Source organism: Schistocerca piceifrons, chromosome 11 (assembly GCF_021461385.2).
Source record: "Schistocerca piceifrons isolate TAMUIC-IGC-003096 chromosome 11, iqSchPice1.1, whole genome shotgun sequence".
NCBI lineage: Eukaryota > Metazoa > Arthropoda > Insecta > Orthoptera > Acrididae > Schistocerca > Schistocerca piceifrons.
In genome coordinates this window covers 133,299,572-133,312,227 of record NC_060148.1, presented here as the reverse complement: position 1 = coordinate 133,312,227, position 12,656 = coordinate 133,299,572, and the positions used below count along the sequence as shown (strand labels likewise).

General features: G+C 43.1%; 2 protein-coding genes across 3 annotated transcripts in view; both read left to right on the top strand.

The window, feature by feature from the left end:
- The window catches only part of LOC124720519 (transcription initiation factor TFIID subunit 10-like), a 103,081-nt gene that overhangs the window by 22,732 nt on the left and 67,693 nt on the right, over positions 1–12,656 (top strand). The gene's annotated exons all lie outside the window — the stretch shown is intronic.
- The window catches only part of LOC124720518 (chloride intracellular channel protein 5-like), a 37,249-nt gene that overhangs the window by 22,003 nt on the left and 2,590 nt on the right, over positions 1–12,656 (top strand). The window lies entirely within an intron of this gene.

The following is a 12,656-nucleotide window of genomic DNA, read 5'->3' as shown; positions in this document are numbered from 1 at the left end:
CATTGTTCAAAACATTGTTTGAATTCATATTTTGTGATGCTTGATAGTGCCTCTCTTTTTTTCCTTAATCCCAGCAACATCAGGAAAAACACACACACACACACACACACACACACACACAAAGATTGCACAGGGCTAGGTTGGCTGAGTGTGGGGGGGAGGGGGGGGGGGTGAGGAGCAGGGGTCATACCATTTTTGGCCAAGAATCGTCATATAGACAGGGCTGTGTGAGCAGGGGCATGGGCATTGTTACAATGAAAATCCAGGCACTCGACTATCAATAACTGGGCCAGTTCCGCTGCACACTGTTACGCAGTCTTTTCAAAACTTCTGAGCAGAAAGTCTGGTTTGATCCTGCAGGACAAACTCTGAATGGACGACTCCTCTCACATCTAAAAAACAATTCAGCATTGTTTTAATGTTTGATTTCACCTGATGAGCTTACTTGGGCGGAGGCGAACTTGAAGTCTTCCACTGGCTCGATTATTGCTTTGATCCAGGATTGTAAGTGAAGCACTGAGTTTGTTAGCTGTAATTATTTTAGACACCCACTATTTTTGTTCCCAAATCTTCTGTCACAATTCACTGCACCGAACTCAGTCACTCCTGTCAGTTCACAATTTCTCCAGTAGTCTGTCGTCTGTCTTTGTCAACGATCGCATGAACATTTTCACGTGTTCGGATTGTGAAGGATGACTGGAACGAGGTTTGTCACTAATTGACATTTCACCATAATTGAAATGGGAAAACCACTCAAACACTCAAGTGTTCCCCACACTGTCATTCTTGCAAGCGTTTTTAATATTTAAGGATTTTCTGTTCCTCTTTTTCTAAGCAAAAAGCAGAATTTCACTGCCACACGGTGTTCACAAAAATTGGCCATTGCAGAAACCACATTTGTACAAAACAGTGGTTTACTGTAAACTGTACCGAAACTAGTCCTGACCTCCTTTAGCAATGGCTCTCGGCTTACTGGCTCTGAAGTGTCCACTCTGTGCGCTTCTAGTGACGTTATACTTTTGAAGTCTGCCCACCAAAAAATTAGTGTTTTTTTTTAAAAAATCCCCCCCTCGTATGTCCCGTCTCCACCTATCACTCAGAGCAGTTGTACTAATCGGTCTAAAAATGACCATTTCTTGTAGATTACTGTGTACATATCATGTAGGGAAACCTATAGTCAGTCATTTTTTCCCGCATTCGGTATATGTATGAAGTAGTACAGAGTGTTCCTGGTATTGGGTAAGATTCCCTCCCTCATGTAAAGTTCAGTGGCTTGTGGAGTGTAAATACATACTAGGTGCAGATTCTCAATTCCCTCTTAAAACAAGGTTTTACTGTTAAGGCATTTGTCATCCGTGTTGATGAGGTGGCAGTTGCAACGTAGTGATGGTCCTATGCTTACAAAAGTTCTTCAGTTTTTCTGAGTGATTTAGAATTGTTTCTGAGTGATTTAGAATTGTTTCTGAGTGATTTAGAATTGTTTCTGAGTGATTTAGAATTGTTTCTGAGTGATTTAGAATTGTTTCTGAGTGATTTAGAATTGTAACCCCGTTGAGCAGCCACTAATGTCACATAGCACTGTTCACTTGGAGGAATAAGCTGTCGCATACAGGTGATACCAACAAGGGTGTTCTGTAAAAGCAGTGCTCGCTACTGTGGGATGTGACAGTTCGGGATGCGACTTCTGTTCCTCCTAGACAGAGTGTGTTTGCTCCATAAGTAGGGCTGTTTCGGTACTGTCACGTATTACACTAGCGTGCAAAACTTAAGGACGAAAGTAACTTTCGCACAGTGTATCTCTGCCGAGTAACAGAGATCGATGAAACTTGGGACTGTACATATAAAGAGCTGCCGCAATATAGCATAGAACGTAACTGAAAGATGAAGAGAAATGATGCTTTTATTCAAAGACAATAATTACACTAAAGTCACCGTGATATATGATGTTTCCCTGGACAGTACAAAAGGTGAGATACACCTACATCCATACTCCACAAGCCACCTGACGGTGTGTGGCGGAGGGTACCCTGAGTACCTCTATCGGTTCTCCCTTCTATTCCAGTCTCGTATTGTTCGTGGAAAGAAGGATTGTCGGTATGCTTCTGTGTGGGCTCTAATGTCTCTGATTTTATCCTCACGGTCTCTTCACGAGATATACATAGGAGGGAGCAATATACTGCTCGACTCTTCGGTGAAGGTATGTTCTCGAAACTTCAACAAAAGCCCGTACCGAGCTACTGAACGTCTCTCCTGCTGAGTCTTCCACTGGAGTTTATCTATAATCTCCGTAACGCTTTTGCGATTACTAAATGATCCTGTAACGAAGCGCGCTGCTCTCCGTTGGATCTTCTCTATCTCTTCTGTCAACCCTATCTGGTACGGATCCCACACTGTGGAGCAGTATCCAAGCAGTGTGCGAACAAGCGTACTGTAACCTACTTCCTTTGTTTTCGGATTGCATTTCCTTAGGATTCTTCCAATGAATCTCAGTCTGGCATCTGCTTTACCAACGATCAACTTTATATGCTCATTCCATTTTAAATCACTCCTAATGCGTACTCCCAGATAATTTATGGAATTAACTGCTTCCAGTTGCTGACCTGCTATTTTCTAGCTAAATGATAAGGAATCTATCTTTCTAAGTATTCGCAGCACATTACACATGTCTACATTGAGATTCAATTGCCATTCCCTGCATCGTGCGTCAATTCACTGCAGATCCTCCTGCATTTCAGTACAATTTTCCATTGTTACGACCTCTCGAGATTCCACAGCATCATCTGCAAAAAGCCTCAGTGAACTTCCGATGTCATCCACAAGGTCATTTATGTATATTGTGAATAGCAACGGTCCTACGACACTCCCCTGCGGCACACGTGAAATCAATCTTACTTCGGAAGACTTCTCTCCATTGAGAATGACATGCTGCATTCTGTTATCTAGGAACTCTTCAATCCAATCACACAATTGGTCTGATACTCCATATGCTCTTACTTTGCTCATTAAACGACTGTGGGGAACTGTATCAAGAAACACGGCATCTACCTGGGAACCCGTGTCTATGGCCCTCTGAGTCTCGTGGGCAAAAAGCGTGAACTGGGTTTCACATGATCGTCTTTTTCTTAACGGGGTGTGTGATCACCAGTGGCTGCAGTGTGTGCGTGGCGATGTGCTCCCGAGTGGGCCACGAGGTTGGTAATGAGTTCTTATGACAGGGTGTGGTGGTCAACTGCTGGGTGGTTGTCAATGCGTGTGGAAATACTGAAGTACGTCTCTCCAATACTTCCCATACAGAATATCAAATTTGCTCCAACTGTGAAAGTGAGGTCACACAAAAAGGTGGGAAGTATTCTTCCCACTGCTCTTCCTTGGAGTTAAATAACAAAAACAACTTCTTCAATACATGTCATATTTATTTGATAAATTTACTTCTCTTGTTACAATGATTGTTCACAATTACTTGTCATGAAATTTTCTGAAACATGGGTCTACGCCAGGGGTCTCGAAACTACGGCCCGCGGGCCGAAACCGGCCCGCGTTAGCTGGCCGGACATCCCCGGTATCCGGCCCGCCAAATATTTGAGGTGGTGCCTATACTGCCAGCAATTGAGTTTCGAGGCTTATCGTGAGCAATACACCGCGACATTGTCGGAGTTCTACCTTTACAAAGCGGAAGGTCATGATTAAACTTGTGGCTATCTACAATAAACAGACAGACCATTCTCCCTGCGATAGTGAAAAAAAACAAAGATGGTTAACAGACTAGTTTGGCGAAAACATTTTAAATAAAACAGTTCTTTGCATTTTATTCTACTCACGAGTCTAGTGCAAGTCTTTCAAATGGACGCCACTTCGGCGACTAGCCTTAGTAATCAGTCATTATGGAAGATGCTTCTTAAGTGAGGTTTCACTTTCTTTACGTGTTTCGATTTTCAGATTTTCCTTGTCTCTTCGAATTCAAACTTTGAATTGTCACACACCTACTAGTACAGCGCATAAAACACTAAAAAACTCATGAGACACTCACAACATAGACACAATCACGCAACAGAACTATCAAATATATGCTCTGGCTCTGCTACTCACTTCAAGACTACATAACTAAACTTATTGTTGCGCTGCTTGAAATAACAATGCTCTGACATACTCTACCTTTGTTACGACTTGTAGTAATAGTGTTGCTAACAATGATTTTGAGATTTTGTTAACTTTGCAGGACGCTTTCGTGAAGAATGTGCAGTGATATACTTTTTTGTCAGTGAAATTCACCAGAATAAAATATGCCAGAAATTCGGTCAGGTACGTCCACCAATCAAAATTATGTAATGAAATAAAAATCGTAGTTCGTGTCAGTGCTAGCTATTCCCACAACCTTAGATTTTTGCAATTTCATCTTTCCTTTAGCCTTACATTACGGTGATCGTGGAGTGCTAGGGTTCTTTAATCCCACTAGGTAGATCTCGGCCCTTGTGACTTCGTGGAGAAATCAATGTGGCCCGCAAACTAAAACGTTTGGAGACCCCTGGTCTATGCAAAGTGGTATTTGACAATATGTACAAACACAGTGAGTGCTCTTTTCCGCAGCTTTGGTACTACAATGACGGCTCGTCCAGTAGGTTCCTCCTAAAATGGGTCGATGCTCCCCTACAGCCACATGACGAAAATCTTCAGGTACTTTACCCCTTTTTGCCAGAAAGACAGGGGTTTTTGTCCACGCCTTTTTTGGGATGAGAAGCCAGCGATCAATTGTACGGCTAGATGGATCCTGTATGTGAGCTGATCGTGCTGTCCACTTTCTCTTTTACTTATTTTCCACAGGATAAAACTGTTCACTGCAGCAACGTCCACCAGGAAATAAAATATTCTGTGCCACCATTTTACAGAACATCTGCCAACAGTATACCTTTTTTGTAATTGCTCAAACTTATCGGGACCACCCATTATTTTGTTGTATTCTGCCACAACTTCAGGACAAGAAATCTCTGTAGTAGTACCATCCTTGTGTTTCCTTTTCACTGCGGCTGTTTCTCGCGGGTCACGAATTGAGGACAGGAAAGTGGCTGGACGGTTATCCATTCATTTTACAGCAGAAATGGCACCTTTTGTTTCAAACTGGAATTCTCTTCGTTCCAATTTTACGTTTTCCTTCATAAACTTGGGTAAATCAAAAGTATTTACCTTATACTATAGCTTTAAGGAAAAAATCACAAAATGTCACGCAAACAGCACTAAAAGGCTCCTCTACAGAGCAACACTCAGCTATACAATGCCTCTGCGCGAAGGTACAGCAAAAACGGCGGGAACTTCCGATTGGAAATAGTACCCTACACTGTTCACTCGATGGTAGCACCGTACAGAGGTGGGAACTGTGAATCCCATGGGACTAGGAGCGAGTTCACTGTACTGGGAAGCACGTTTCCCACGGCTCACGAAAGGGTTAAGTCAGAGAAATGGGCAGGACAGTCCATTCGCCAAATATCCTCGTGTTTCAAAAGCTACTCCACCAGCACCGTTTGTTGCAGTCGCACGTTGTCGTCCGTGAAAATAAACACATTGAAGCAGCTCTGAGTTGTGCTGCTACATTTGTTACCAGTATTATGGAAATGCTCATGAACTCAGCTGAAAATCCCTGGTGGGAGATGATGATCTTTTTGTGAAACATTATTCAGAAAATTTAGGGAACTGGCATATGTGACTGCAGAATGATCCTACTGCAGCCAGCATAGATCTCTGGTATGGACCACAAAGATAAAATACAAAAAATTGGCTTTTATGGAAGTATATACAAGGGTGGTTTGAAAAGTTCTCAGAATGGAATAGGAAAAAACCACTTCCACCAGTGAAAATTTTTATTTTTCAATGTAGTCTTCTTGTAGATTAATGCACTTGGCCGAACAATGTTTCAGTGCTTTTATCCCATTTCGAAAATGAGTTTCCTCCAGGCCTGCCAAATACTTGTCAAATCCGGCTATCTATTCTTCGTTTGACATGAATCTTCATCCACCAAAAAAAAGTTTGTTTTGGGAAGAGATGGAAGTGTGATGGTGCCATATGAGGTGAATAAGACAAGTTCGTGTAATTTTGCCATGGCGGCAGCACGTGTGTAGGTGCGCATTGTCTTTATGGAAGATGACTGTCTTCATTACTAAACTTGTCCTTTTTTGTGTATCTTTTGTTGCAATTTGTCCAGGAGGTTAGCATAGTATTCTCAAGTAATTGTTTGCCCAGTGGGGAGATAATCTACCAACAGAACCCCCTTCACATCCCAGAACACTGATGCCACGACCTTTTCCGCCGAAGGAATTATCTTTGCTTTCTTTGGTGGCAGAGAATCAGCCATTCTTCCTCTGCTTTTACTTTTTTTGTCTCTGGGGTACAGTAGTGCACCCAAGTTTCATCTGTGATCACAAACCGGCCCAAAAAATCTTGTTTGTTTCTCCTAAAACAGGCAAACATTGTTCCGATATGTCCATTCTCGTGCATTCTCGATCCAGCATCAAGAGTCGCAGAACCCGTCTTACCGATAATTTTTTCATTTGTAATTTTTCAGTTGAAATGTGATATACCCTTTCAGATGATGTCTGGCAAGTGTGAGAAATTTCACACATTTTCAATCGGAGATCCTCTGTGACCATTTTGTGCACTTTTGCAATGATTTCTGGAGTAGTGACACATCTCTCCCGACCAAAATTAAATTCATTTGTCCACTTGGCAACAGTTGAATATGAAGGAGCAGAATCCCCCAGTGTATTCTGGAAATCAGCACGAATGTCCTTTGCTTTCATACCTTTCTTTACAATGTACTTAATCACTGCTGGAATCGTGGTTTTTTCCATTTTCGCAAATTGATACGCAGGAACAGCGACAGAGCTATGTCACTGCCACAGCTCTCTTCCATGAGCTGACGTGGCACGTGTTTACAGGTAACAGTCCAGTGAATATCACATGAACTCAGCTTGTTGTGCTAGCACTGACCTCCCGTGGTGATTCCGAGAACTTTTCAAACCACCCTCATAGATACTAGTTTCCCCCCCACTGCATTTGTGAGTGCAACAGGAAGGGGAATGATTAGCAGTGGTACAGTGCACCCTCCGTCATGGACTGCATGTTGGCTTGTAAAGTATGTATGTAGACATAAATATTCTTGTAAATAATTTTTTTGGCCTACTTTGACGCCTTTGCTATTAACTTTTCCATTCATTTTTTAACTTCATCTAACTTAGAGGCAACAGCATAAAGTAGTCAGAAAAAGAAAGGTAATTTACATATGTTCTGTTAATGTGTAAGTTTATAGATTCGAAAAACTTCCTGCAGACTTGCTGAAAGTAATTTTAGTGCTATTCTGTATCACCTTCTCACACTTGTCTTTCATTTATAACTCTCTCACTGTCCAGAAGGTGTCTAACAGGAACTATAACATGAATGTACATGTTCGTCAGTCACAGTGTACTCAGTGTCTTGGTTTACAAGGACTGCTAGGTTGGATTTTATTGAAACTGAAACGGAAACTTCTGAAAATCCTTAGACCCTGGGCACCTTGATCATACGCTATTAAGCTGACACTCGGTATCTAGTGGCTTAAGGTTGCAAGAAGTACAGATTCTTGAGACACGTAACTTTCAAACTGCCGGAATCGTGGTGCGGAGAGCTGTCGGACATAACAATAGGACTGATTTGGTAATTGTTGACAGTACACTGACAAGGGAACCTCCCCATCGCTCCCCCCTCAGATTTAGTCATAAGTTGGCACAGTGCATAGGCCTTGAAAAACTGAACACAGATCAATCGAGAAAACAGGAAGAAGTTGTGTGGAACTATGAAAAAAATAAGCAAAATATACAAACTGAGTAGTCAATGCGCAAGATAAGTAACATCACGGATACCGTGAGCCTAGGAGCGCCGTGGTCCCGTGGTTAGCGTGAGCACCTGCGGAACGAGAGATCCTTAGTTCAAATCTTCCCTCGAGAGAAAAGTTTTATTTTTTATTTTCGCAAAGTTATGATCTGTCCGTTCGTTCATTGACGTCTCTGTTTACCGTAATAAGTTTAGTGTCTGTGTTTTGCGACCGCAGCGCGAAACCGTACAATTAGTAGACGAAAGGACGTGCCTCTCCAATGAGAACCGAAAACATTTGATCGCAAGGTCGTAGGTCCACCGATTCCTCCACAGGAAAACACGTCTGATATATTCCATACGACACTGGTGACGCCATGTGCGTCACATAAACGGAATATGTTGTCGACCCACCTAACTTGTACACTTGGCGAATGGGTAAAAAGATTCTTCTACCTGGTCCGATTTAGGTTTTCTTGTGGATGTGATAATCACTCCCAAAGAAGTGATGAAAATGTAAGAGTCTGTCAGATAATAATTATCTGAAAATAAAAAATAAAACTTCTCACTCGAGGGAAGTCTTGAACCAAGAACCTCTCGTTCCGCAGCTGCTCACGCGACCATGGCGCTATTGGGCGCACAGTTGCCTTGATGTTGCCTATGATGCACATGGACTACTTAGTTTCTATATTTTGCTTATTTTTTTCATAGTTCCACACAACTTCTTCCTGTTTTCTCGATTGATGTGTGTTCAGTTTTTCAAGGCCTATGCACTGTGCCAACTTGTAACTAAATCTGAGGGGGGTGCGATGGGGAGGTTTTCTTGTGAGGTGAGAAAAGTCATGAGATACCTCCGAATATTGTATCGGACTTTCTTTTACCTGGCATAGTGAAGAAACTTGACGTGGTGCGGAACCACAAGTCATGAGAAGTCACCCGCAGACATATTGAGCCGTGCTGTCTCTACAGCTGTCCATAGTTGCGAAAGTGTTACTGGTGCTGGTATTTGTGCACAAACTGACCTCCCAGTTACGTCCCATAAATGTTCGATGAGATTCATGTAGGGTAGTATGGGTGGCCACATCATTTGCTGAAATTTTCCAGAATGTTCTTCCAACCAATCATGAACAACGTGGCGGATTGTTATCTGTAAAAATTCCAGTGTTGTTTGGGGGACATGAAGTCTGTGAATGGCTGCAAGTGGTCTTTAAGTAGCCGGACACAACTGAGGACCCAGTCTATTCCGTGCAAACACGGCCCACACCATTACGGAGCCACCACCAGCTTGCACAGTGCCTTGTTGACAACCTAGTTCTGTAGCTTTGTGAGTCTGCACCAGTCGTGAACTCTACCATCAGCTCTTACTGACTGAAATCGGGACTCATCTGACCGGGCCAAAGTTTTCCCTTTCGGTTAGGGTCCAACTGATACTACACGGGCCCAGAGAGCCGCTGCAGGCGATGTCGTGACGTTAGCAAAGGCACTGGAGTCAGTCGGATGCTGCCGTATCCCGTTAATAGCAAATTTCGCCTCCCTGCTTCTCGAATTGCCGCTGCAGATGCAGTATGGTGCACCAGAGCCGTATGCCGAACACGGTGGTCTTTCCTCGCGGTAGTGCCACGTGGCAATCTGGAGCACAGTCTTGTGACTACGTTCTCGTGACCCCCACTGCCAGCAATCTTGTACAGTGGCTACATTCCTGTCAAGTCTTTCCGCGGTATCGCAGAAGCATTGTCAAACTTTTATAGCCCTATTACATGACCTTGTTCAAACTCTGTGAGTTGTTGATAATCAAACGGGCCGCCTTGGAGCAGGAGAGACACCACAGGACATTTTAATTTCTACTGCCTATGCTTTTACAAATAAATTCATAAAACTTTGTCACCATGACTAGGAAGGATTGAGGACTCACACTCATCACTGTGGAAGTTCAAAAACGTAGCAAAACACATTTTTTTTACATGTGAAATTTCATCATTTTTTCACTAACTACTAGATGCATTTGTTGCTATAGGTACACTTTTCTTCCTAAGTAAGAGAAATTCTTCAATGACTTTTGCACAGCATGCAAACCGTAGTTACAGGTGTATGAAGCTCTAGAAGTTATTTAATTTATGAAAAAATGAATGAACTGTTACATTTTAAACTTCATGTTTAGAAAAAACTCAAGTTTTATAGTTAATTATCTCAATTTTTCCACAGTTTTTTAATAGATTTGGAAAATTCTAGAGGTTCATACACCTGTAACTACTGTTTGTATGCTATGAAAAATTCATCGAAGAATCTCTCTTACTTAGGAAGAATAGCAACAAATGCAGCCAGTAGTAAGTGAAAATGATGACATTTCACATGGAAAAAAAAAGAGTGTTTCGTTACGTTTTTGAGCTTCCACTGCTATGAGTATGAATCCTGAATCCTTCCTGGTCATGCTGTTAAAGTTTTATGAGTTTATTTGTAAAAGTATAGACAGTGGAAATTAAAATGTCCTGTGGTGCCTCTCCTGCTCCAGGTCAGCCCGTTTGACGTCCTACCCCCCTTAAAGACATTCTTAACTAACATCAACTTGCCATGCCCAATGTCAAAGGTAATTAATGCTCGTGACCGTTACGGTCTGTATTTAAAGCAAACCTGATTTGCATGCTCATAGTGGCAATACAGTACCATCGTGTGGATGTAAAAACATGCCCAACAGTTTTCATTTATTTCACTTAACTCCATCTTTGTGTTAATTTTTTTTCTGTCAGTGTATTTTTTTCATCCCTATAAAAACTGTTGTTCAGTCGTTTTTAAATTCATGTGGCCAATGTCTAAATGCTGTCACTGATGGCGAAGGGTTCCCATAAAAAGAATAAAATTTTGTTTTTGTCTCATCACAAATTTTCCCATCCAAAAGTAAACTAGAAAATATGGGAACAATACTGCACCTCTTGTTTCTCGACAAAAATCACATTGTGCAGCTTACTGAAATAGTCAACCACATCCAAGCTAATGTATTTCTAAGTGTCAATTTTTATACTATAACAGAAAATGACACACAGTCGCGACTCCAAGTTGCATTAGCATTAGCGACATCATTTGTTTTCAAACACTGCCATTTAATTGACTATTCTTGTACATGTCCTGTGATGGCCAAATGCATACCAGTGCTGTGAAATAACATATGGAAAATAGGAAGCGTAGGGTTTCACATACCATTGAGAATGAGGTTACTCAAGGTGAAATAGAAGTTGAGAGGGGGAAGAGAATTGGCTGCTTCCTTAAAGTAAATGTTCCAGCATTAGCCTCCAGAGATGTATGGAAGTAATGAAAAACTAAAACTGGGTGGCGAAACAGTAGGAGCCACATCACGTATTGCTTGACCGACCTGGCTTTCTGAAATTTCTTCTCACCCCGGAATATGAAGTAGTGGCTCAGATTAATAAAACATTACTGACACGAGATCTTCATCGAGAAAAAGATGTCAGCTTTGGAGGTGATAAATATGGCCAACATGTGGAGGAGTGTAATTCTTCATGCTTTCCCGGCGATCTGTTGACATCTTGGATATTCGGGAATCCAGCCGGATGTTCGCGTCGTTCTTGCACGATATTTCAACAGGGTTCCTCGCTGTCTTCTTCAGGTGCTACCTGAGACTGGTCCTTGGGTCGATAGAGTCCAGTATTTATGCCTGGGAGGAGTTGGGCGTTCCCTAATCGGTCCGCACCGAGTCGAGTGTACCATCTGTGGTCCGCGCCCGCCAGACTCGGCTTCAACGGACCCCTCCAGTCGCGGATGTTCCGACTGCCATCGGCGCCCGTTTTGGCTGTCCTCAACGGTTGTGGTTGTCATCTGAGGTGTGTCAGACCCGATCTGATATGTTGGGTACTCTATCTCATGACTGTTACTATGATTTCCACTTGTGTTTCGTGCTGGGTGCTCCCTAATCGGTCCGCGCTGCATCGTGTATTCCATCTGAGGTCCGCGCCCGCCAGACGCAGCTACATTGTCCCCCTCTGGTCGCCGGTGTTCCCTCCGCTGTCCACGCCCGGCCTGGCCGTCTTCTGAAGTCGAGTTCATGATCTGGGGTGTGGCGGATCTGGTCTCTAATGTCTGACACCTTGTCTCACGGCTGTTCTCTCAGCCTCCACTTCTATTTCTTGTAGAATCCTGGAGTGTCCTGCATTGAGTTTTCACAAGTTCAAGCACTGGATTCCAGGCAGTGCTGATTTGGTATCCCGAGTCACGGTTGATGAGATTGTCTGTGACCTTAATCTCAATGGCTTCTTTAATGACACTGTCCCAAAATCTTGAGGTCTGTGTCACAATATTGGTGTCATTGTAATCCATTGAATGACCAAGTTCCAGACAATGCTCTGCTATGGCTGATGTAGTTGCCTGCCTGAGTCTGGTATGTCTCTGGTGTTCTTTACACCTGATCTCCACAGTTCTGGTGGTCTGGCCAATGACATTCCACACTGGCATGGTATGTTCGGGCCTGACACACCTCAGATGACAACCACAACCGTTGAGGACGGCCAAAACAGGCGCCAACGGCAGTCGGAACATACGTGACTGGAGGGGTCCGTTGAAGCCGAGTCTGGCGGGCGCGGACCACAGATGGTACACTCGACTTGGCGCGGACCGATTAGGGAACGCCCAGCTCCTCCCAGGCATAAATACTGGACTCGATCGACCCAAGGACCAGTCTCAGGTAGCACCTGAAGAAGACATCGAGGCACGCCGTTGAAATATCGTGCGAGAGCCATGCGAACCTCCGGCTGAATTCCCTAATATCCAAGATGTCATGTGGAGGAGTGTTTACCGTAAAAGAGGACTGTGTTAAA